A 27,921-nucleotide genomic window follows, 5' to 3' on the forward strand; every position below is an offset into this window, starting at 1 on the left:
GATTCACACCAACCTGTGATGTTTTTTGCACTCCTACTTGTGAATAGCTTGTTAGAAAGCCTTACAATGTGCACCACCGCGCGATGTTTTTCAGAAACTTATCCTACATTGCCATTACATGTTTCCTGACCTCCCCAGGTTGACCACCCCGTGGTGCTTTTCTCCCCTTATTCATTGCCACTCACTGCCTTTCCTAATTCAGCCCCTCCGATTCACACCACCACGTGATGTTTTTCTCACTCCTACTAGTGAATGGCCTGCTACAAACCCTTATAATGTGCACAACCCGCAACGTTTTTCAGAAACCTTTCGTAAATTGACAATGCATGTTTCCTGACCTCCCCATGCTCACCAACCCGTAGGGCTTTTCTCCATCCTACATTGCCACTCACTGTCTAACTTGATTCAGACCCTCCAATTCACACCACACCATGATGTATTTCTCACTCCTACTAGTAAATGTCCTGTTAGAAACCCTTACCATGCGCACTACGCCGCGATATTTTTCAGAAACCTATCCTACATTGCCAATGCATGTTTCCTGACCTCCCCATGCTGACCACCCCGTGGTGCTTTTCTCCATCCTACATTGTCACTCACTGCCTATCCTAATTCAGAACATCTGATTCACACCACCCAGTGATGTTTTTCTCACTACTACTAGTGAATGGCCTGTTAGAAACCCTTACAATGCGCACCACCCCGTGATGTTTTTCAGAAAACTATCCTACATTGCCACTGCATGTTTCCTGACCTCCCCATGCTGAGCACCCCGTGGTGCTTTTCTCCATCCTACATTGCCCCTCACTGCCTATTCTGATTTAGGCTGTCCGATTCACACCACGCCATGGTGTTTTTCTCACTCCTACTAATGAATGGCCTTTTAGAAACCCTTACAATGCCCACCCCCCGTGATTTTTTTTCAGAAAACTATCCTACATTGCCACTGCATGTTTCCTGACCTCCCCATGCTGACCACCCTGTGGTGCTTTTTTGCATCCTACATTGCCACTCACTGCCTATCCTAATTCAGTCCCTGCGATTCACACCACCCCGTGATGATTTTCTCCCTCCTACTAGTGAATGGCCTGTTAGAAACCCTTACAATGCGCACCACCCCGCTTTTTTTTTTCAGAAACGTATCGTACATTACCAGTGCATGTTTCCTGACCTCCCCATGCTGACCACCCCGTGGTGCTTTTCTCCATCCTACATTGGACTCACTGCCTATCATAATTGAGAACATCTGATTCACACGACCCCGTGATGTTTTTCTCACTCCTACTAGTGAATGGCCTGTTAGAAACCCTTAAAATCCGCACCACCCCGTGATGTTTTTCAAAAAATATCCTACATTGCCATTGCATGTTTCCTGACCTCCCCATGATGACCACCCCGTGGTGATTTTCTCCATCCTACATTGCCACTCACTGCCTATCCTAATTCAGCCCCTCCGATTCACACCACCCCGTGATGTTTTTCTCACTCCTGCTAGTGAATGGCCTGTTAGAAAACCTTACAATGCGCACCACCCCACTTTTTTTTTCAGAAACCAGTCCTACATTGCCAGTGAATGTTTCCTGACCTCCCCATCCTGACCACCTCATGGAGCTTTTCTCCATTTTATGTTGCCACTCACTGCCTATCCTGATTCAGGCCCTCCGATTCACACCCCCCCATTATATTTTTCTCACTCCTACTAGTCAATGGCCTGTTAGAAACCCTTACAATGCACACCACCCCGTGATATTTTTCAGAAACCTATCCTACATTGCCATGGCATGTTTCCTGACTTCCCCATGCTGACCACACCGTGGTACTTTGCTCCATTTTAGGTTGCCACTCACTGCATATCCTAATTCAGGCCTTCCTATTCACACCACCCCGTGATGTTTTTCTCACTCCTACTAGTGAATGGCATGTTAGAAAACCTTACAATGCGCAATTCCCGGCGATGTTTTTCAGAAACCTATAGTACTTTGCCAATGCATGATTCCTGACTTCCCCATGCTGACCACCCCGTGGTGCTTTTCTCCATCCTACATTGCACTCACTGCCTATCATAATTCAGAACATCTGATTCACACGACCCCGTGATGGTTTTCTCACTCCTACTAGTGAATGGCCGGTTAGAAACCCTTAAAATCCGCACCACCCCGTGATGTTTTTCAAAAAATATCCTACATTGCCACTACATGTTTCCTGACCTCCCCATGCTGACCACCCTGTGGTGCTTTTCTACATCCTACATTGCCACTCACTGCATATCCTAATTCAGGCCCTCCGATTCACACCACCCTGTGATGTTTTTCTCACTCCTACTAGTGAATGGCGTGTTGGAAACCCTTACAATGCGCACCACCCCATTTTTGTTCAGAAACCTATCCTACATTGCCACTGCATGTTTCCTCACCTCCCCATGCTGACCACCCTGTTTTGCTTTTCTCCATCCAACATTGCCACTCAATGCTTATCCTAATTCAGGCCCTCTGATTCACACCACCCCGTGATGTTTTTCTCACTCCTACTAGTGAATGGCCTGATAGAAACCCTTACAATCCTCACCACCCGCGATGTTTTTCAGAAACCTATCCTACATTGCCACTGCATGTTTCCTGACCTCCCAATCCTGACCACCCTGTGGTGCTTTTCTCCATCCTACATTGCCACTCACTGCCTATACTGATTCAGGCCCTCCGATTCACACCAGCCCTTTATATTTTTCTCACTCCTACTAGTGAATGGCCTGTTAGAAACACTTACAATGCGCACCACCCCGCGATGTTTTTCAGAAACCTATTCTATATTGCCACTAAATGTTTCCTGACCTCCGAATGTTGACCACACCGTGGTGGTTTTCTATAATTTACGTTGCCACTCACTGCCTATCCTAATTCAGGCCCTCCTATTCACACCACGCCATGTTTTTCTCACTCTTACTAGTGAATGGCCTGTTAGAAAGCCTTACAATGCGCAATATCCGGCGATGTTTTTCAGAAACCTATCCTACTTTGCCAATGCATGTTTCCTGACCTCCCCATGCTGACCACCCCTTGGTGCTTTTCTCCATCCTACATTGCACTCACTGCCTATCATAATTCAGAACATCTCATTCACACGACCCGGTGATGTTTTCTCATTCTTACTAGTGAATTGCCTTTTAGAAACCCTTAAAATCCGCACCACCCCGTGCTGTTTTTCTGACTCCTACTAGTGAATGGCCTGTTACAAACCCTTACAATGCGCACCACCCCGTGATGTTTTTCAGAAACCTATACTACATTGCCACTGCATGTTTCCTCACCTCCCCATGCTGAGCACCCCATGGTGCTTTTCTCCATCCTACATTGCCACTCACTGCCTATCCTAATTCAGGCCCTACGATTCACACCACCCCGTGATGTTTTTCTCACTCTTACTAGTGAATGGCCTGTTAGAAAGCCTTACAATGCGCACCACCCCGTGATGTTTTTCAGAAAACTATCCTACATTGCCACTGCATGTTTCCTGACCTCCTCATGCTGACCACCCCATGGTGCTTTTCTCCATCCTACATTGACACTCACTGCCTATCCTAAATCAGGCCCTCCGATTCACACCACCCCGTGATGTTTTTCTCACGCCTGCTAGTGAATGGCCTGTTAGAAATCCTTACAATGCGCACCTCACCACTTTTTTTTTCAGAAACCTATCGTACATTACCACTGCATGTTTCCTCTCCTCCCCATGCTGACCACCCTGTTTTGCTTTTCTCCATCCAACATTGCCACTCAATGCTTATCCTAATTCAGGCCTTCCGATTCACACCACCCCGTGATGTTTTTCTCACTCCTACTAATGAATGGCCTGTTAGAAACCCTTACAATGCGCACCACCCAGAGATGTTTATCAGAAACCTATCCTACATTGCCATTGAATGTTTCCTGACCTCCCCATGCTGACCATGCCGTGGTGCTTTTCTCCATCCTACATTGCCACTCACTGCCTATTCTAAATCAGGCCCTCCGATTCACACCACCCTGTGATGTTTTTCTCAGTCGTACTACTCAATGGCCTGATAGAAAGCCTTACAATTCTCACCACTCGCGATGTTTTTCAGAAACCTATCCTACATTGCCAATGCATTTGTCCTGACCTCCCCATGATGACCAACCTTTGGTGCTTTTCTCCATCCTACATTGCCACTCACTGCCTATCCTGATTCAGGCCCTCCAATTCACACCACGCCGTGATGTTTTCCTGACTCCTACTAGTGAATGGCCTGCTAGAAAGCCTTAAAATGCGCACCAAGAGCGATGTTTTGCAGAAACCTATCCTACATTGCCAATACATTTTTCCTGACCTCCGCATGCTGACCACCCCGTGGTGCTTTTCTCCATCCTACATTGCCACTCACTGCCTATCCTAATTCAGGCCCTCCGATTCACACCACCCCGTGATGTTTTTATCACTCCTACTAGTGAATGGCCTGTTAGAAACCCTAACAATGCGCACCACCCCGCTTTTTTTTTTTCAGAAACCTATCCTACATTACCACTGAATGTTTCCTGACCTCCCGATGCTGACCACCGTGTGGTGTTTTCTCCATCCTACATTGCCACTCACTGCGTATCCTAATACAGGGCCTCCGATTCACACCACCGCCTTGATGTTGTTCTCACTCCTACTAGTGAATGGCCTGTTAGAAAACCATACAATGTGCACCACCCAGCGATGGTTATCAGAAACCTATTCTACATAGCCACTGCATGTTTCCTTGCCTCCCCATGCTGACAAACCCGTGGTGCTTTTCTCCATCCTACATTGCCACTCACAGCCTATCCTAATTGAGACCCTCCGATTCACACCAACCTGTGATGTTTTTTTCACTCCTACTTGTGAATAGCTTGTTAGATAGCCTTACAATGTGCACCACCGCGCGATGTTTTTCAGAAACTTATCCTACATTGCCATTACATGGTTCCTGACCTCCCCAGGTTGCCCACCCCGTGGTGCTTTTCTCCCTTCTTCATTGCCACTCACTGCCTTTCCTAACTCAGCCCCTCCGATTCACACCACCACGTGATGTTTTTCTCACTCCTACTAGTGAATGGCCTGCTACAAACCCTTATAATGCGCACAACCCCACAACGTTTTTCAGAAACCTTTCGTAAATTGACAATGCATGTTTCCTGACCTCCCCATGCTCACCAACCCGTAGGGCTTTTCTCCATCCTACATTGCCACTCACTGTCTAACTTGATTCAGACCCTCCAATTCACACCACACCATGATGTATTTCTCACTCCTACTAGTAAATTTCCTGTTAGAAACCCTTACCATGCGCACTACGCCGCGATATTTTTCAGAAACCTATCCTACATTGCCACGGCATGTTTCCTGACATCCCAATCCTGACCACACTTTGGTGCTTTTCTCCATCCTACATTGCCACTCACTGCCTATCCTGATTCAGGCCCTCCAATTCACACCACGCCGTGATGTTTTTCTGACTCCTACTAGTGAATGGCCTGTTTGAAACTTTTACAATGCGCACCAACCCGTAATGTTTTTCAGAAAGCTATCCCACATTGCCACTGCATGTTTCCTGACCTCCCCTTGCTGACCACCCCGTGGTGCTTTTCTACATCCTACATTGCCACTTACTGCCTATTCTTATTCAGGCCCTCGGATTCACACCACCCCGTTAGGTTTTTCTCTCTCCTACTATTAATGGCCTGTTAGAAACCCTTACAATGCGCACCACCCCATGATGTTTTTCAGAAAACTATCCTACATTGCCACTGCATGTTTCCTGACCTCCCCATGCTGACCACCCTGTGGTGCTTTTCCCCATCCTACATTGCCACTCACTGCCTATCCTAATTCAGGCCCTCCGATTCACACAACCCCATGTTGTTTTTCTCAATCCTACAAGTGAATGGCCTGTTACAAACCCTTACAATGCGCACCACTCCGTGATGTTTTTCAGAAAACTATCCTACATTGCCACTGCATGTTTCCTTACCTCCCCATGCTGACCACCCTGTGGTGCTTTTCTCCATCCTACATTGCCACTCACTGCCTATCCTAATTCAGACCCTCCGATTCACACCATCCCATGATGTTTTTCTCACTCCTACTAGTGAATGGCCTGTAAGAAACTCTTACAATGCGTACCACCCCGCTTTTTTTTTTTTTTTTTTTTTTTTTTAGAAACCTATCCTACATTGCCAGGGCATGTTTTCTGGCCTCCCCATGCTGACCAACCTGTGGTGATTGTCTCCATCCTACATTGCCACTCACTGCCTAACCTAATTCAGGCTCTCCGATTCACACCACCCCTTGATGTTTTTTTCACTCCGACTTGTGAATGGCTTGTTAGAAAACCTTGCAATGCGCACCACCTTGCGATGTTTTTTCAGAAACCTATCCTGCATTGCCATTGCATGTTTCCTGACCTCCCCATGTTGACCAACCCATGGTGCTTTTCTCCATTCTTCATTGCCACTCACTGCCTATTCTAATTCAGGCACTCCCATTCACACCACCCCGTGATGATTTTCTCACTCCTACTAGTGAATGGCCTGCTACAAACACTTACATTGCGCACCTCCCCGTGATGTTTTTCAGAAACCTTTCCTACATTGTCACTGCATGTTTCCTGACCTCCCCATGCTGACCACACCGTGGTGATTTCCCCATTTTATGTTGCCACTCACTGCCTATCCTATTTCAGGCCCACCGATTCACACCACCACGTGAGGTTTTTCTCACTCCTACTAGTGAATGGCCTGTTAGAAAGCCTTACAATGCACACCATCCCAGGATGTTTCTCAGAAACCTATCCTACATTGCCAATGCATGTTTCCTGACCTCCCCATGCTGACCACCCCGTGGTGCTTTTCTCCATCCTACATTGCCACTCACTGCCTATCCTAATTCAGAACATCTGATTCACAACACACCGTGATGTTTTTCTCACTACTACTAGTGAATGGCCTGTTAGAAACCCTTACAATGCGCACCACCCCGTGATGTTTTTCAGAAAATTATCCTACATGGCCACTGCATGTTTCCTGACCTCCCCATGCTGAGCACCCCGTGGTGCTTTTCTCCATCCTACATTGCCACTCACTACTTATCATAATTCACGCCCTCGGGTTCACACCACGACGTAATGTTTTTCTCACTCCTACTAGTGAATGGCCTGTTAGAAACCCTTACAATCCTCACCACCCGCGATGTTTTTTAGAAACCTATAATACATTGCAACTGCATGTGTCCTCACCTCCCCACCATGACCACCCCGTGGTGCTTTTCTCCATCCTACATTGCCACTCACTACTTATCCTGATTCAGGCCCTCCACTTCACACCATGTCATGAGGTTTTTCTCACTCCTACTAATGAATGGCCTGTTAGAAACCCTTACAATGCGCACCAACCCGTAATGTTTTTCAGAAAGCTATCACACATTGCCACTGCATGTTTCCTGATCTCCCCATGCTGACCACCCCGTGGTGCTTTTCTCCATCCTACATTGCTACTCACTGCCTATCCTTATTCAGGCCCTCTGATTCACACCACCCCGTTATATTTTTCTCACTCCTAATAGTGAATGGCCTGCTAGAAAGCCTTACAATGCGCACCACCAGGCGATGTTTTTCAGAAACCTATCCTACATTGCCAATACATGTTTCCTGACCTTCGCATGCTGACCACCCCGTGGTGCTTTTCTCCATTCTACATTGCCACTCACTGCCTATCCTAATTCAGGCCCTCCGATTCACACCACCTCGTGATGTTTTTCTCACTCCTACTAGTGAATGGCCTGTTAGAAACCCTAACAATGCGCACCACCCCGCTTTTTTTTTCAGAAACCTATCCTACATTACCACTGCATGTTTCCTGACCTCCCGATGCTGACCACCGTGTGGTGTTTTCTCCATCCTACATTGCCACTCACTGCGTATCCTAATACAGGGCCTCTGATTCACACCACCGCCTTGATGTTGTTCTCACTCCTACTAGTGAATGGCCTGTTAGAAACCCATACAATGTGCACCACCCAGCGATGATTATCAGAAACCTATTCTACATAGCCACTGCATGTTTCCTTGCCTCCCCATGCTGACAAACCCGTGGTGCTTTTCTCCATTCTACATTGCCACTCACAGCCTATCCTAATTCAGACCCTCCGATTCACACCAACCTGTGATGTTTTTTGCACTCCTACTTGTGAATAGCTTGTTAGAAAGCCTTACAATGTGCACCACCGCGCGATGTTTTTCAGAAACTTATCCTACATTGCCATTACATGTTTCCTGACCTCCCCAGGTTGACCACACCGTGGTGCTTTTCTCCCTTCTTCATTGCCACTCACTGCCTTTCCTAATTCAGCCCCTCCGATTCACACCACCACGTGATGTTTTTCTCACTCCTACTAGTGAATGGCCTGCTACAAACCCTTATAATGCGCACAACCCTGCAACGTTTTTCAGAAACCTTTCGTAAATTGACAATGCATGTTTCCTGACCTCCCCATGCTCACCAACCCGTAGGGCTTTTCTCCATCCTACATTGCCACTCACTGTCTAACTTGATTCAGACCCTCCAATTCACACCACACCATGATGTATTTCTCACTCCTACAGTAAATGTCCTGTTAGAAACACTTACCATGCGCACTACGCCGCGATGTTTTTCAGAAACCTATCCTACATTGCCACTGCATGTTTCCTGACTCCCCATGCTGACCACCCTTTGCTGCTTTTCTCCATCCTACATTGCCACTCACTGCCTATCCTGATTCAGGCCCTCCAATTCACACCACGCCGTGATGTTTTTCTGACTCCTACTAGTGAATGGCCTGTTTGAAACTTTTACAAAGCGCACCAACCCGTAATGTTTTTCAGAAAGATATCCCACATTGCCACTGCATGTTTCCTGACCTCCCCATGCTGACCTCCCCGTGGTGCTTTTCTACATGCTACATTGCCACTCACTGCCTATTCTTATGCAGGCCCTCCGATTCACACCACCCCGTTAGGTTTTTCTCACTCCTACTAGTGAATGGCCTGTTAGAAACCCTTACAATGCGCACCACCCCGTGATGTTTTTCAGAAAACTATCCTACATTGCCACTGCATGTTTCCTGACCTCCCCATGCTGACCACCTCGTGGTGCTTTTCCCCATCCTACATTGCCACTCACTGCCTTATCTAATTCAGGCTCTCCGATTCACACCACCCCGTGATGTTTTTCTCAATCCTACAAGTGAATGGCCTGTTAGAAACCCTTACAATGCGCACCACCCCGTGATGTTTTTCAGAAAACTATCCTACATGGCCACTGCATGTTTCCTGACCTCCCCATGCTGAGCACCCCGTGGTGCTTTTCTCCATCCTGCATTGCCACTCACTACTTATCATAATTCAGGCCCTCGGGTTCACACCACGCCGTCATGTTTTTCTCACTCCTACTAGTGAATGGCCTGTTAGAAACCCTTACAATCCTCACCACCCGCGATGTTTTTTAGAAACCTATAATACATTGCCACTGCATGTGTCCTGACCTCCCCATGATGACCACCCCGTGGTGCTTTTCTCCATCCTACATTGCCACTCACTGCCTATCCTGATTCAGGCCCTCCAATTCACACCATGTCGTGAGGTTTTTCTCACTCCTACTAGTGAATGGCCTGTTAGAAACCCTTACAATGCGCACCAACCCGTAATGTTTTTCAGAAAGCTATCCCACATTGCCACTGGATGTTTCCTGATCTCCCCATGCTGACCACCCCGTGGTGCTTTTCTCCATCCTACATTGCTACTCACTGCCTATCTTTATTCAGGCCCTCTGATTCACACCACCCCGTTATATTTTTCTCACTCCTACTAGTGAATGGCCTGCTAGAAAGCCTTACATTGCGCACCACCAGGCGATGTTTTGCAGAAACCTATCCTACATTGCCAATACATGTTTCCTGACCTCCGCATGCTGACCACCCCGTGGTGCTTTTCTCCATCCTACATTGCCACTCACTGCGTATCTTAATACAGGGCCTCCGATTCACACCACCGCCTTGATGTTGTTCTCACGCCTACTAGTGAATGGCCTGTTAGAAACCCATACAATGTGCACCACCCAGCGATGATTATCAGAAACCTATTCTACATAGCCACTGCATGTTTCCTTGCCTCCCCATGCTGACAAACCCGTGGTGCTTTTCTCCATCCTACATTGCCACTCACAGCCTATCCTAATTCAGACCCTCCGATTCACACCAACCTGTGATGTTTTTTGCACTCCTACTTGTGAATAGCTTGTTAGAAAGCCTTACAATGTGCACCACCGCGCGATGTTTTTCAGAAACTTATCCTACATTGCCATTACATGTTTCCTGACCTCCCCAGGTTGACCACCCCGTGGTGCTTTTCTCCCCTTATTCATTGCCACTCACTGCCTTTCCTAATTCAGCCCCTCCGATTCACACCACCACGTGATGTTTTTCTCACTCCTACTAGTGAATGGCCCGCTACAAACCCTTATAATGTGCACAACCCGCAACGTTTTTCAGAAACCTTTCGTAAATTGACAATGCATGTTTCCTGACCTCCCCATGCTCACCAACCCGTAGGGCTTTTCTCCATCCTACATTGCCACTCACTGTCTAACTTGATTCAGACCCTCCAATTCACACCACACCATGATGTATTTCTCACTCCTACTAGTAAATGTCCTGTTAGAAACCCTTACCATGCGCACTACGCCGCGATATTTTTCAGAAACCTATCCTACATTGCCACGGCATGTTTCCTGACCTCCCAATCCTGACCACCCTTTGGTGCTTTTCTCCATCCTACATTGCCACTCACGGCCTATACTGATTCAGGCCCTGCGATTCACACCGCCTCGTGATTTTTTTCTCACTCCTACTAGTGGCAGGCCTTTTAGAAACCCTTACAATGAGCACCAAACCCAAAATGTTTTTCATTAATCTATCCTACATTGCCATTGCATGTTTCCTAAACTCCCCATACTCACCAACCCATGGTGCTTTTCTCCATCCTACATTGCCACTCACTGTCTAACTTGATTCACACCCTCCAATTCACACCACACCATGATGTATTTCTCACTCCTACTAGTGAATGGCCTGTTAGATACCTTTGCAATGCGCCCAACCCCGCGATGTTTTTCAGAAACCGATCCTGCATTGCCACTGCATGTTTCCTGACCTCACCATGCTGACCACACCGTGGTGCTTTTCTCCATGTTAGGTTGCCACTCACGGTCTATCCTAATTCATGCCCACCGATTCACAGCACAACGTGATGTTTTTCTCACTCCTACTAATGAATGGCCTGTTAGAAACCCTTACAATCCTCACCACCCGCGATGTTTTTTAGAAACCTATAATACATTGCAACTGCATGTGTCCTCACCTCCCCATGATGACCACCCCGTGGTGCTTTTCTCCATCCTACATTGCCACTCACTGCCAATCCTGATTAAGGCCCTCCACTTCACACCATGTCATGAGGTTTTTCTCACTCCTACTAATGAATGGCCTGTTAGAAACCCTTACAATGCGCACCAACCCGTAATGTTTTTCAGAATGCTATCCCACATTGCCAATGCATGTTTCCTGATCTCCCCATGCTGACCACCCCGTGGTGCTTTTCTCCATCCTACATTGCTACTCACTGCCTATCCTTATTCAGGCCCTCTGATTCACACCACCCCGTTATATTTTTCTCACTCCTACTAGTGAATGGCCTGCTAGAAAGCCTTACAATGCGCACCACCAGGCGATGTTTTTCAGAAACCTATCCTACATTGCCAATACATGTTTCCTGACCTTCGCATGCTGACCACCCCGTGGTGCTTTTCTCCATTCTACATTGCCACTCAATGCCTATCCTAATTCAGGCCCTCCGATTCACACCACCTCGTGATGTTTTTCTCACTCCTACTAGTGAATGGCCTGTTAGAAACCCTAACAATGCGCACCACCCCGCTTTTTTTTTCAGAAACCTATCCTACATTACCACTGCATGTTTCCTGACCTCCCGATGCTGACCACCGTGTGGTGTTTTCTCCATCCTACATTGCCACTCACTGCGTATCCTAATACAGGGCCTCCGATTCACACCACCGCCTTGATGTTGTTCTCACTCCTAATAGTGAATGGCCTGTTAGAAACCCATACAATGTGCACCACCCAGCGATGATTATCAGAAACCTATTCTACATAGCCACTGCATGTTTCCTTGCCTCCCCATGGTGACAAACCCGTGGTGCTTTTCTCCATTCTACATTGCCACTCACAGCCTATCCTAATTGAGACCCTCCGATTCACACCAACCTGTGATGTTTTTTGCACTCCTACTTGTGAATAGCTTGTTAGAAAGCCTTACAATGTGCACCATCGCGCGATGTTTTTCAGAACCTTATCCTACATTGCCATTACATGTTTCCTGACCTCCCCAGGTTGACCACCCCGTGGTGCTTTTCTCCCCTTATTCATTGCCACTCACTGCCTTTCCTAATTCAGCCCCTCCGATTCACACCACCACGTGATGTTTTTCTCACTCCTACTAGTGAATGGCCTGCTACAAACCCTTATAATGTGCACAACCCGCAACGTTTTTCAGAAACCTTTCGTAAATTGACAATGCATGTTTCCTGACCTCCCCATGCTCACCAACCCGTAGGGCTTTTCTCCATCCTACATTGCCACTCACTGTCTAACTTGATTCAGACCCTCCAATTCACACCACACCATGATGTATTTCTCACTCCTACTAGTAAATGTCCTGTTAGAAACCCTTACCATGCGCACTACGCCGCGATATTTTTCAGAAACCTATCCTACATTGCCAATGCATGTTTCCTGACCTCCCCATGCTGACCACCCCGTGGTGCTTTTCTCCATCCTACATTGTCACTCACTGCCTATCCTAATTCAGAACATCTGATTCACACCACCCAGTGATGTTTTTCTCACTACTACTAGTGAATGGCCTGTTCGAAACCCTTACAATGCGCACCACCACGTGATGTTTTTCAGAAAACTATCCTACATTGCCACTGCATGTTTCCTGACCTCCCCATGCTGAGCACCCCGTGGTGCTTTTCTCCATCCTACATTGCCCCTCACTGCCTATTCTGATTTAGGCTGTCCGATTCACACCACGCCATGGTGTTTTTCTCACTCCTACTAATGAATGGCCTTTTAGAAACCCTTACAATGCCCACCCCCCGTGATTTTTTTCAGAAAACTATCCTACATTGCCACTGCATGTTTCCTGACCTCCCCATGCTGACCACCCTGTGGTGCTTTTTTGCATCCTACATTGCCACTCACTGCCTATCCTAATTCAGTCCCTGCGATTCACACCACCCCGTGATGATTTTCTCCCTCCTACTAGTGAATGGCCTGTTAGAAACCCTTACAATGCGCACCACCCCGCTTTTTTTTTTCAGAAACGTATCGTACATTACCAGTGCATGTTTCCTGACCTCCCCATGCTGACCACCCCGTGGTGCTTTTCTCCATCCTACATTGGACTCACTGCCTATCATAATTGAGAACATCTGATTCACACGACCCCGTGATGTTTTTCTCACTCCTACTAGTGAATGGCCTGTTAGAAACCCTTAAAATCCGCACCACCCCGTGATGTTTTTCAAAAAATATCCTACATTGCCATTGCATGTTTCCTGACCTCCCCATGATGACCACCCCGTGGTGATTTTCTCCATCCTACATTGCCACTCACTGCCTATCCTAATTCAGCCCCTCCGATTCACACCACCCCGTGATGTTTTTCTCACTCCTGCTAGTGAATGGCCTGTTAGAAAACCTTACAATGCGCACCACCCCACTTTTTTTTTCAGAAACCAGTCCTACATTGCCAGTGAATGTTTCCTGACCTCCCCATCCTGACCACCTCATGGAGCTTTTCTCCATTTTATGTTGCCACTCACTGCCTATCCTGATTCAGGCCCTCCGATTCACACCCCCCCATTATATTTTTCTCACTCCTACTAGTCAATGGCCTGTTAGAAACCCTTACAATGCACACCACCCCGTGATATTTTTCAGAAACCTATCCTACATTGCCATGGCATGTTTCCTGACTTCCCCATTCTGACCACACCGTGGTACTTTGCTCCATTTTAGGTTGCCACTCACTGCATATCCTAATTCAGGCCCTCCTATTCACACCACCCCGTGATGTTTTTCTCACTCCTACTAGTGAATGGCCTGTTAGAAAACCTTACAATGCGCAATTCCCGGCGATGTTTTTCAGAAACCTATAGTACTTTGCCAATGCATGATTCCTGACTTCCCCATGCTGACCACCCCGTGGTGCTCTTCTCCATCCTACATTGCACTCACTGCCTATCATAATTCAGAACATCTGATTCACACGACCCCGTGATGGTTTTCTCACTCCTACTAGTGAATGGCCGGTTAGAAACCCTTAAAATCCGCACCACCCCGTGATGTTTTTCAAAAAATATCCTACATTGCCACTACATGTTTCCTGACCTCCCCATGCTGACCACCCTGTGGTGCTTTTCTACATCCTACATTGCCACTCACTGCATATCCTAATTCAGGCCCTCCGATTCACACCACCCTGTGATGTTTTTCTCACTCCTACTAGTGAATGGCGTGTTGGAAACCCTTACAATGCGCACCACCCCATTTTTGTTCAGAAACCTATCCTACATTGCCACTGCATGTTTCCTCACCTCCCCATGCTGACCATCCTGTTTTGCTTTTCTCCATCCAACATTGCCACTCAATGCTTATCCTAATTCAGGCCCTCTGATTCACACCACCCCGTGATGTTTTTCTCACTCCTACTAGTGAATGGCCTGATAGAAACCCTTACAATCCTCACCACCCGCGATGTTTTTCAGAAACCTATCCTACATTGCCACTGCATGTTTCCTGACCTCCCAATCCTGACCACCCTGTGGTGCTTTTCTCCATCCTACATTGCCACTCACTGCCTATACTGATTCAGGCCCTCCGATTCACACAAGCCCATTATATTTTTCTCACTCCTACTAGTGAATGGCCTGTTAGAAACACTTACAATGCGCACCACCCCGCGATGTTTTTCAGAAACCTATTCTATATTGCCACTAAATGTTTCCTGACCTCCGAATGTTGACCACACCGTGGTGGTTTTCTATAATTTACGTTGCCACTCACTGCCTATCCTAATTCAGGCCCTCCTATTCACACCACGCCATGTTTTTCTCACTCTTACTAGTGAATGGCCTGTTAGAAAGCCTTACAATGCGCAATATCCGGCGATGTTTTTCAGAAACCTATCCTACTTTGCCAATGCATGTTTCCTGACCTCCCCATGCTGACCACCCCTTGGTGCTTTTCTCCATCCTACATTGCACTCACTGCCTATCATAATTCAGAACATCTCATTCACACGACCCGGTGATGTTTTCTCATTCTTACTAGTGAATTGCCTTTTAGAAACCCTTAAAATCCGCACCACCCCGTGCTGTTTTTCTGACTCCTACTAGTGAATGGCCTGTTACAAACCCTTACAATGCGCACCACCCCGTGATGTTTTTCAGAAACCTATACTACATTGCCACTGCATGTTTCCTCACCTCCCCATGCTGAGCACCCCATGGTGCTTTTCTCCATCCTACATTGCCACTCACTGCCTATCCTAATTCAGGCCCTACGATTCACACCACCCCGTGACGTTTTTCTCACTCTTACTAGTGAATGGCCTGTTAGAAAGCCTTACAATGCGCACCACCCCGTGATGTTTTTCAGAAAACTATCCTACATTGCCACTGCATGTTTCCTGACCTCCTCATGCTGACCACCCCATGGTGCTTTTCTCCATCCTACATTGACACTCACTGCCTATCCTAAATCAGGCCCTCCGATTCACACCACCCCGTGATGTTTTTCTCACGCCTGCTAGTGAATGGCCTGTTAGAAATCCTTACAATGCGCACCTCACCACTTTTTTTTTCAGAAACCTATCGTACATTACCACTGCATGTTTCCTCTCCTCCCCATGCTGACCACCCTGTTTTGCTTTTCTCCATCCAACATTGCCACTCAATGCTTATCCTAATTCAGGCCTTCCGATTCACACCACCCCGTGATGTTTTTCTCACTCCTACTAGTGAATGGCTTGTTAGAAACCCTTACAATGCGCACCACCCCGTGATGTTTATCATAAAACTATCCTACATTGCCACTGCATCTTTCATGTCCTCCCCTTGCTGAGCACCCCGTGGTGCTTTTCTCCATCTTACATTGCCACTCACTTCCTATCCTAAATCAGGCCCTCCGATTTAACCCACCCCGTGATGTTTTTCTCACTCCTACTAGTGAATGGCCTGTTAGAAACCCTTACAATCCTCACCACCCGCGATGTTTTTTAGAAACCTATCCTACATTGCCACTGCATGTTTCCTGACCTCCCCATGCTGACCACCCTGTGATGCTTTTTTGCATCCTACATTGCCACTCACTGCCTATCCTAATTCACTCCCTCCATTGACACCACCCCGTGATGTTTTTCTCACTCCTACTAATGAATGGCCTGTTAGAAACCCTTACAATGCGCACCACCCCACTTTTTTTCCAGAAACCTATCCTGCATTGCCACTGCATGTTTCCTCTCCTCCCCATGCTGACCACCCTGTTTTGCTTTTCTCCATCCAACATTGCCACTCAATGCTTATTCTAATTCAGGCCCTCAAATTCACACCACCCCGTGATGTTTTTCTCACTCCTTCTAGTGAATGGCTTGTTAGAAACCCTTACAATGCGCACCAACCGGCGATGTTTTTCAGAAACCTATCCTACATTGCCACTGCATGTTTCCTGACCTCCCCATGCTGACCACCCCATGGTGCTTTTCTCCATCCTACATTGCCATTCACTGCCTATCGTAATTCAGGCCCTACAATTCACACCACCCTGTGATGTTTTTCTCACTCCTACTAGTGAATGGCCTGTTAGATTGCCTTACAATGCACACCACCCCGCGATGTTTTTCAGAAACCTATCCTACATTGCCAATGCATGTTTCCTGACATCCCCATGCTGACACACCGTGGTGCTTTTCTCCATCCTACATTGCCACTCACTGCCTATCCTAATTCAGAACATCTGATTCTCACCACCCCGTGATGTTTTTCTCACTCCTACTAGTGAATGGCCTGTTAGAAACCCTTACAATGCGCACCACCCCGTGATGTTTTTCAGAAAACTATCCTACATTGCCACTGCATGTTTCCTGACCTCCCCATGCTGACCACCCTGTGGTGCTTTTCCCCATCCTACATTGCCACTCACTGCTTATCCTAATTCAGGCCCTCCGATTCACACCACCCCGTGATGTTTTTCTCAATCCTACAAGTGAATGGCCTGTTAGAAACCCTTACAATACGCACCACCCCGTGATGTTTTTCAGAAAACTATCCTACATGGCCACTGCATGTTTCCTGACCTCCCCATGCTGAGCACCCCGTGGTGCTTTTCTCCATCCTACATTGCCACTCACTACTTATCATAATTCAGGCCCTCGGGTTCACACCACGCCGTCATGTTTTTCTCACTCCTACTAGTGAATGGCTTGTTAGAAACCCTTACAATCCTCACTACCCGCGATGTTTTTTAGAAACCTATAATACATTGCCACTGCATGTGTCCTGACCTCCCCATGATGACCACCCCGTGGTGCTTTTCTCCATCCTACATTGCCACTCACTGCCTATCCTGATTCAGGCCCTCCAATTCACACCATGTCGTGAGGTTTTTCTCACTCCTACTAGTGAATGGCCTGTTAGAAACCCTTACAATGCGCACCACCCCGTGATGTTTTTCAGAAAGCTATCCCACATTGCCACTGCATGTTTTCTGATCTCCCCATGCTGACCACCCCGTGGTGCTTTTCTCCATCCTACATTGCTACTCACTGCCTATCCTTATTCAGGCCCTCTGATTCACACCACCCCGTTATATTTTTCTCACTCCTACTAGTGAATGGCCTGCTAGAAAGCCTTACAATGCGCACCACCAGGCGATGTTTTGCAGAAACCTATCCTACCTTGCCAATACATGTTTCCTGACCTCCGCATGCTGACCACCCCGTGGTGCTTTTCTCCATCCTACATTGCCACTCACTGCGTTTCCTAATTCAGGGCCTCCGATTCACACCACCGCCTTGATGTTGTTCTCACTCCTACTAGTGAATGGCCTGTTAGAAACCCATACAATGTGCACCACCCAGCGATGATTATCAGAAACCTATTCTACATAGCCACTGCATGTTTCCTTGCCTCCCCATGGTGACAAACCTGTGGTGCTATTCTCCATCCTACATTGCCTCTCACAGCCTATCCTAATTCACACCCTCCAATCACACCACCCTGTGATGTTTTTTTCACTCCTACTTGTGAATGGCTTGTTAGAAAGCCTTACAATGTGCACCACCGTGCGATGTTTTTCAGAAACTTATCCTACATTGCCATTACATGCTTCCTCACCTCCCCAGGTTGACCACCCCGTGGTGCTTTTCTCCCTTCTTCATTGCCACTCACTGCCTTTCCTAATTCAGCCCCTCCGGTTCACACCACCACGTGATGTTTTTCTCACTCCTACTAGTGAATGGCCTGCTACAAACCCTTATAATGCGCACAACCCCGCGATGTTTTTCAGAAACCTTTCGTAAATTGACAATGCATGTTTCCTGACCTCCACATGCTCACCAACCCGTGGGGCTTTTCTCCATCCTACATTGCCACTCACTGTCTAACTTGATTCAGACCCTCCAATTCACACCACACCATGATGTATTTCTCACTCCTACTAGTAAATGTCCTGTTAGAAACCCTTACCATGCGCACTATGCCGCGATGTTTTTCAGAAACCTATCCTACATTGCCACTGCATGTTTCCTGACCTCCCAATCCTGACCACCCCGTGGTGCTTTTCTCCATCCTACATTGCCACTCACGGCCTATACTGATTCAGGCCCTGCGATTCACACCGCCTCGTGATGTTTTTCTCACTCCTACTAGTGGCAGGCCTTTTAGAAACCCTTACAATGAGCACCAACCTGCAATATTTTTAAGAAACCTATCCTTTTGGTGCTTTTCTCCATACTACACTGCCACTCACTGCCTATCCTGATTCAGGCCCTCCTATTCACACCACCCCATGATGATTTTGTCACTCCTTCTAGTGAATGGCCTGGTACAAACACTTACAATGCGCACAACCCCAAATTGTTTTTCAGGAACCTATCCTACATTGCCATTGCATGTTTCCTGACCTCCCCATGTTCACCAACCCATGGTGCTTTTCTCCATCCTACATTGCCACTCACTGTCTAACTTGATTCACGCCCTCCGATTCACACCACACCATGATGTATTTGTCACTCCTACTAGTGAATGGCCTGTTAGATACCTTTGCAATGCGCCCAACCCCGCGATGTTTTTCAGAAACCGATCCTGCATTGCCACTGCATGTTTCCTGACCTCACCATGCTGACCACACTGTGGTGCTTTTCTCCATGTTATGTTGCCACTCACTGCCTATCCTAATTCATGCCCACCGATTCACAGCACCACGTGATGTTTTTCTCACTCCTACTAATGAATGGACTATTAGAAACCCTTACAATGCGCACCACCCAGCGATGATTATCAGAAACCTATTCTACATAGCCACTGCATGTTTCCTTGCCTCCCCATGCTGACAAACCCGTGGTGCTTTTCTCCATCCTACATTGCCACTCACAGCCTATCCTAATTCAGACCCTCCGATTCACACCAACCTGTGATGTTTTTTTCACTCCTACTTGTGAATAGCTTGTTAGAAAGCCTTACAATGTGCACCACCTCACGATGTTTTTCAGAACCTTATCCTATATTGCCATTACATGTTTCCTGACTTCCCCAGGTTGACCACCCCGTGGTGCTTTTCTCCCTTCTTCATTGCCCCTCACTGCCTTCCCTAATTCAGCCCCTCCGATTCACACCCCACGTGATGTTTTTCTCACTCCTACTAGTGAATGGCCTGCTACAAACACTTATAATGCGCACAACCCCGCAACGTTTTTCAGAAACCTTTCGTAAATTGACAATGCATGTTTCCTGACCTCCCAATGCTCACCAACACGTAGGGCTTTTCTCCATCCTACATTGCCACTCACTATCTAACTTGATTCAGACCCTCCAATTCACACCACACCATGATGTATTTCTCACTCCTACTAGTAAATGTCCTGTTAGAAACACTTACCATGCACACTACCCCGCGATATTTTTCAGAAACCTATACTACATTGCCACGGCATGTTTCCTGACCTCCCAATCCTGACCACCCTTTGGTGCTTTTCTCCATCCTACATTGCTACTCACTGCCTATCCTGATTCAGGCCCTCCAATTCACACCGCGCCGTGATGTTTTTCTGACTCCTACTAGTGAATGGCCTGTTTGAAACTTTTACAAAGCGCACCAACCGGTAATGTTTTTCAGAAAGCTATCCCACATTGCCACTGCATGTTTCCTGACCTCCCCATGCTGACCAGCCCGTGGTGCTTTTCTACATGCTACATTGCCACTCACTGCCTATTCTTATTCAGGCCCTCCGATTCACACCACCTCGTTAGGTTTTTCTCACTCCTACTAGTGAATGGCCTGTTAGAAACCCTTACAATGTGCACCACCCCGTGATGTTTTTCAGAAAACTATCCTACATTGCCACTGCATGTTTCCTGACCTCCCCATGCTGACCACCCTGTGGTGCTTTTCCCCATCCTACATTGCCACTCACTGCTTATCCTAATTCAGGCCCTCCGATTCACACCACCCCGTGATGTTTTTCTCAATTCTACAAGTGAATGGCCTGTTAGAAACCCTTACAATATGCACCACCCCGTGATGTTTTTCAGAAAACTATCCTACATGGCCACTGCATGTTTCCTGACCTCCCCATGCTGAGCACCCCGTGGTGCTTTTCTCCATCCTACATTGCCACTCACTACTTATCATAATTCAGGCCCTCGGGTTCACACCACGCCGTCATGTTTTTCTCACTCCTACTAGTGAATGGCTTGTTAGAAACCCTTACAATCCTCACCACCCGCGATGTTTTTTAGAAACCTATAATACATTGCCACTGCATGTGTCCTGACCTCCCCATGATGACCACCCCGTGGTGCTTTTCTCCATCCTACATTGCCACTCACTGCCTATCCTGATTCAGGCCCTCCAATTCACACCATGTCGTGAGGTTTTTCTCACTCCTACTAGTGAATGGCCTGTTAGAAACCCTTACAATGCGCACCACCCCGTGATGTTTTTCAGAAAGCTATCCCACATTGCCACTGCATGTTTCCTGATCTCCCCATGCTGACCACCCCGTGGTGCTTTTCTCCATCCTACATTGCTACTCACTGCCTATCCTTATTCAGGCCCTCTGATTCACACCACCCCGTTATATTTTTCTCACTCCTACTAGTGAATGGCCTGCTAGAAAGCCTTACAATGCGCACCACCAGGCGATGTTTTGCAGAAACCCATCCTACCTTGCCAATACATGTTTCCTGACCTCCGCATGCTGACCACCCCGTGGTGCTTTTCTCCATCCTACATTGCCACTCACTGCGTTTCCTAATTCAGGGCCTCCGATTCACACCACCGCCTTGATGTTGTTCTCACTCCTACTAGTGAATGGCCTGTTAGAAACCCATACAATGTGCACCACCCAGCGATGATTATCAGAAACCTATTCTACATAGCCACTGTGCAGCACCCAGCGATGATTATCAGAAACCTATTCTACATAGCCATTGCATGTTTCCTTGCCTCCCCATGCTGACAAACCCGTGGTGCTTTTCTCCATCCTACATTGCCACTCACAGCCTATCCTAATTTAGACCCTCCGATTCACACCAACCTGTGATGTTTTTTTCACTCCTACTTGTGAATAGCTTGTTAGAAAGCCTTACAATGTGCACCACCGCGCGATGTTTTTCAGAAACTTATCCTACATTGCCATTACATGTTTCCTGACCTCCCCAGGTTGACCACCCCGTGGTGCTTTTCTCCCTTCTTCATTGCCACTCACTGCCTTCTCTAATTCAGCCACTGCGATTCACACCACCACGTGATGTTTTTCTCACTCCTACTAGTGAATGGCCTGCTACAAACCCTTATAATGCGCACAACCCCGCAACGTTTTTCAGAAACCTTTCGTAAATTGACAATGCAAGTTTCCTGACCTCCCCATGCTCACCAACCCGTAGGGCTTTTCTCCATCCTACTTTGCCACTCACTGTCTAACTTGATTCAGACCCTCCAATTCACACCACACCATGATGTATTTCTCACTCCTTCTAGTAAATGTCCTGTTAGAAACCCTTACCATGCGCACTACGCCGCGATATTTTTCAGAAACCTATCCTACATTGCCACGGCATGTTTCCTGACCTCCCAATCCTGACCACCCCGTGGTGCTTTTCTCCATCCTACATTGCCACTCACGGCCTATACTGATTCAGGCCCTGCGATTCACACAGCCTCGTGATGTTTTTCTCCCTCCTACTAGTGGAAGGCCTTTTAGAAACCCTTACAATGAGCACCAACCCCAAAATGTTTTTCAGGAACCTATCCTACATTGCCATTGCATGTTTCCTAACCTCCACATACTCACCAAACCATGGTGCTTTTCTCCATCCTACATTGCCACTCACTGTCTAACTTGATTCACACCCTCCAATTCACACCACACCATGATGTATTTCTCACTCCTACTAGTGAATGTCCTGTTAGATACCTTTGCAATGCACCCAACCCCGCGATGTTTTTCAGAAACCGATCCTGCATTGCCACTGCATCTTTCCTGACCTCACCATGCTGACCACACCATGGTGCTTTTCTCCATGTTAGGTTGCCACTCACTGTCTATCCTAATTCATGCCCACCGATTCACAGCACCACGTGATGTTTTTTTCACTCCTACTAATGAATGGCCTGTTAGAAACCCTTACAATGCGCACTACCCCGATGTTTTTTTTTCAGAAACCTATCATACATTGGCACTGAATGTTTCCTGACCTCCCCATGCTGACCACCCCGTGGTGCATTTCTCCATCCTACATTGCCACTCACTGCCTATCCTAAATCAGGCCCTCCGATTCACCCCACCCCGTGATGTTTTTCTCACTCCTAATAGTTAATGGCCTCTTAGAAACCCTTACAATGCGCACCACCCCGATGTTTTTTTTCAGAAACCTGTCCTACATTGCCACTGCATGTGTCCTGACCTCCCCATGATGACTACCCTTTGGTGCTTTTCTCCATCCTACATTGCCACTCACTGCCTATCCTGATTCAGGCCCTCCAATTCAGACCATGCCGTGATGTTTTTCTCACTCCTACTAGTGAATGGCCTGTTAGAAACACTTACATTGCGCACCTACCCAGAATGTATTTCAGAAAGCTATCCCACATTGCCACTGCATGTTTCCTGACCTCCCCATGCTGACCACCCTGTGGTTCTTTTCTACATCCTACATTGCCACTCACTGCCTATCCTTATTCAGGCCCTCGGATTCACACCACCCCGTTATGTTTTTCTCACTCCTACTAGTGAATGGCCTGTTAGAAACCCTTACAATGCGCACAACCACGCGATGTTTTTCAGAAACCTATACTACATTGCCACTGAATGTTTCCTCACCTCTCCATGCTGACCATGCCGTGGTGCTTTTCTCCATCCTACATTGCTACTCGCTGTCTAACTTGATTCAGGCCCTCCGATTCACACCACACCATGATGTATTTCTCACTCGTACTAGTGAATGGCCTGTTAGATACCTTTACAATGCGCCCAACCCCGCGATGTTTTTCAGAAAGCGATCCTGCTTTGCCACTGCATGTTTCCTGATCTCACCATGCCGACCACACCTAGGTGCTTTTCTCCATTTTATGTTGCCACTCACTGCCTATCCTAATTCAGACCCACGATTCACAGCACCAAATGATTTTCTCACTCCTACTAATGCATGGCCTGTTAGAAACCCTTACAATGCGCACCACCCAGAGATGTTAATCATAAACCTATCATATATTGACATTGAATGTTTCCTGACCTCCCCATGCTGACCACCCCGTGGTGCTTTTCTCCATCCTACATTGCCACTCACTGCCTATCCTGATTCAGGCCCTCCAATTCACACCACGCCGTGATGTTTTTCTGACTCCTACTAGTGAATGGCCAGTTAGAAACTTTTACAATGCGCACCAACCCGTAATGTTTTTCAGAAAACTATCCTACATTGCCAATGCATGTTTCCTGACCTCCCCATGCTGACCACCCTGTGGTACTTTTCTCCATCCTACATTGCCACTCACTGCCTATCCTAATTCAGACCCTCCGATTCACACCACCTCGTGATGTTTTTCTCACTCCTACTAGTGAATGGCCTGTTAGAAACTCTTACAATGCGTACCACCCCGCTTTTTTTTTTTTTTTTCAGAAACCTATCCTACATTTCCTGGGCATGTTTTCTGACCTCCCCATGCTGACCAACCTGTGGTGATTTTCTCCATCCTACATTGCCACTCACTGCCTAACCGAATTCAGGCTCTCCGATTCACACCACCCTTTGATGTTTTTTTCACTCCCACTTGTGAATGGCTTGTTAGAAAACCTTGCAATGCGCACAACCCCGCGATGTTTTTCAGAAACCTATCCTGCATTGCCATTGCATGTTTCCTGACCTCCCCATGTTGACCAACCCATTGTGCATTGCTCCATTCTTCATTGCCACTCACTGCCTATTCTAATTCAGGCACTGCCATTCACACCACCCCGTGATGATTTTCTCACTCCTACTAGTGAATGGCCTGGTTGAAAGCCTTACAATGCACACAATCCCAGGATGTTTTTCAGAAACCTATCCTACATTGCCAATGCATGTTTCCTGACCTCCCCATGCTGACCACCCCGTGGTGCTTTTCTCCATCCTACATTGTCACTCACTGCCTATCCTAATTCAGAACATCTGATTCACACCACCCGGTGATGTTTTTCTCACTACTACTAGTGAATGGCCTGTTAGAAACCCTTACAATGCGCACTACCCCGTGATGTTTTTCAGAAAACTATCCTACATTGCCACTGCATGTTTCCTGACCTTCCCATGCTGAGCACCCCGTGGTGCTTTTCTCCATCCTACATTGCCACTCACTGCCTATCCTGATTCAGGCCCTCCAATTCACACCATGTCGTGAGGTTTTTCTCACTCCTACTAGTGAATGGCCTGTTAGAAACCCTTACAATGCGCACCTACCCGTAATGTTTTTCAGAAAGCTATCCCACATTGCCACTGCATGTTTCCTGATCTCCCCATGCTGACCACCCCGTGGTGCTTTTCTCCATCCTACATTGCTACTCACTGTCTATCCTTATTGAGGCCCTCTGATTCACACCACCCCGTTATATTTTTCTCACTCCTACTAGTGAATGGCCTGCTAGAAAGCCTTACAATGCGCACCACCCGGCGATGTTTTGTAGAAACCTATCCTACATTGCCAATACATGTTTCCTGACCTCCGCATGCTGACCCCCCCTGGTGCTTTTCTCCATCCTACATTTCCACTCACTGCCTATCCTAATTCAGGCCCTCCGATTCACACCACCTCGTGATGTTTTTCTCACTCCTACTAGGGAATGGCCTGTTAGAAACCCTAACAATGCGCACCACCCCGCTTTTTTTTTTCAGAAACCTATCCTACATTACCACTGCATGTTTCCTGACCTCCCAATGCTGACCACCCTGTGGTGTTTTCTCCATCCTACATTGCCACTCACTGCGTTTCCTAATTCAGGGCCTCCTATTCACACCACCGCCTTGATGTTGTTCTCACTCCTACTAGTGAATGGCCTGTTAGAAACCCATACAATGCGCACCACCCAGCGATGATTATCAGAAACCTATTCTACATAGCCACTGCATGTTTCCTTGCCTCCCCATGCTGACAAACCTGTGGTGCTATTCTCCATCCTACATTGCCACTCACAGGGTATCCTAATTCACACCCTCCAATTCACACCACCCTGTGATGTTTTTTTCACTCCTTCTTGTGAATGGCTTGTTAGAAAGCCTTACAATGTGCACCACCGCGCGATGTTTTTCAGAAACTTATCCTACATTGCCATTACATGTTTCCTCACCTCCCCAGGTTGACCACCCCGTGGTGCTTTTCTCCCTTCTTCATTGCCACTCACTGCCTTTCCTAATTCAGCCCCTCCGGTTCACACCACCACGTGATGTTTTACTCACTCCTACTAGTGAATGGCCTGCTACAAACCCTTACAATGCGCACAACCCCGCGACGTTTTTCAGAATCCTTTCGTAAATTGACAATGCATGTTTCCTGACCTCCACATGCTCACCAACCCGTGGGGCTTTTCTCCATCCTACATTGCCACTCACTGTCTAACTTGATTCAGACCCTCCAATTCACACCACACCATGATGTATTTCTCACTCCTACTAGTAAATATCCTGTTAGAAACCCTTACCATGCTCACTACGTCGCAATGTTTTTCAGAAACCTATCCTACATTGCCACTGCATGTTTCCTGACCTCCCAATCCTGACCACCCCGTGGTGCTTTTCTCCATCCTACATTGCCACTCACGGCCTATACTGATTCAGTCCCTGCGATTTACACTGCCTCGTGATGTTTTTCTCACTCCTACTAGTGGCAGGCCTTTTAGAATCCCTTACAATGAGCACCAACCTGCAATATTTTTAAGAAACCTATACTTTTGGTGTTTTTCTCCATACTACACTGCCACTCACTGCCTATCCTGATTCAGGCCCTCCTATTCACACCACCCCATGATGATTTTGTCACTCCTTCTAGTGAATGGCCTGGTACAAACACTTACAATGCGCACAACCCCAAATTGTTTTTCAGGAACCTATCCTACATTGCCATTGCATGTTTCCTGACCTCCCCATGTTCACCAACCCATGGTGCTTTTCTCCATCCTACATTGCCACTCACTGTCTAACTTGATTCACGCCCTCCGATTCACACCACACCATGATGTATTTCTCACTCCTACTAGTGAATGGCCTGTTAGATACCTTTGCAATGCGCCCAACCCCGCGATGTTTTTCAGAAACCAATCCTGCATTGCCACTGCATGTTTCCTGACCTCACCATGCTGACCACACCGTGGTGCCTTTCTCCATGTTATGTTGCCACTCACTGTCTATCCTAATTCATGCCCACCGATTCACAGCACCACGTGATGTTTTTCTCACTCCTACTAGTGAATGGCCTGTTAGAAACCCTAACAATGCGCACCACCCCGCTTTTTTTTTTTTTTCAGAAACCTATCCTACATTACCACTGAATGTTTCCTGACCTCCCGATGCTGACCACCGTGTGGTGTTTTCTCCATCCTACATTGCCACTCACTGCGTATCCTAATACAGGGCCTCCGATTCACACCACCGCCTTGATGTTGTTCTCACTCCTACTAGTGAATGGCCTGTTAGAAACCCATACAATGTGCACCACCCAGCGATGGTTATCAGAAACCTATTCTACATAGCCACTGCATGTTTCCTTGCCTCCCCATGCTGACAAACCCGTGGTGCTTTTCTCCATCCTACATTGCCACTCACAGCCTATCCTAATTGAGACCCTCCGATTCACACCAACCTGTGATGTTTTTTTCACTCCTACTTGTGAATAGCTTGTTAGATAGCCTTACAATGTGCACCACCGCGCGATGTTTTTCAGAAACTTATCCTACATTGCCATTACATGGTTCCTGACCTCCCCAGGTTGACCACCCCGTGGTGCTTTTCTCCCTTCTTC

This window comes from Cavia porcellus, unplaced genomic scaffold (genome assembly GCF_034190915.1).
Source record: "Cavia porcellus strain 051 isolate PalLab524CR breed Dunkin Hartley unplaced genomic scaffold, mCavPor4.1 scaffold_19, whole genome shotgun sequence".
Taxonomy (NCBI): Eukaryota; Metazoa; Chordata; class Mammalia; order Rodentia; family Caviidae; genus Cavia; species Cavia porcellus.